Source organism: Mus caroli, chromosome 6, assembly GCF_900094665.2.
Source record: "Mus caroli chromosome 6, CAROLI_EIJ_v1.1, whole genome shotgun sequence".
Taxonomy (NCBI): Eukaryota; Metazoa; Chordata; class Mammalia; order Rodentia; family Muridae; genus Mus; species Mus caroli.
In genome coordinates, this window is record NC_034575.1 from 42816220 (window position 1) to 42816762 (window position 543).

A 543-nucleotide genomic window follows, 5' to 3' on the forward strand; every position below is an offset into this window, starting at 1 on the left:
TCAGCATTGAGGTGAATCTCTCCTGTACCTGAGTCTATGCCAGAAATCCTCTCTCTGTACCAAATTTCCTCTTCCCTATTTCCTGCCTATGTTAATGGGCAAACAGCATTTTATTGACAGATTATGCTTCCATACATTGCACAAGAGATTCTTTCTACGTATATTTTGTTAGTTGATTGGGATACACATATTTTAGAGAAAATGTTTAAGGAAACACAAAGAATTCTGTCATGCTGGGGGGTTACAGATTGCTTCTGAAAAACTACAGAGAGAAGATTCTATTTGGGTGTTAAAAATAAGTCAACACTGGATGGTTTTAGATCTTCGACAAGGGAGCTAAAACCATCCAGTGGAAGGAAGACAGCATTTTCAACAAATGGTGCTAGCACAACTGGTTATTATCATGTAGAAGAATGTGAATTGATCCATTCCTATCTCCTTGTACTAAGGTCAAATCTAAGTAGATCAAGGAATTTCACATAAAACCAGAGACACTGAAATTTATAGAGGAGAAAGTGGGGAAAAGCCTCGAAGATATGGGCA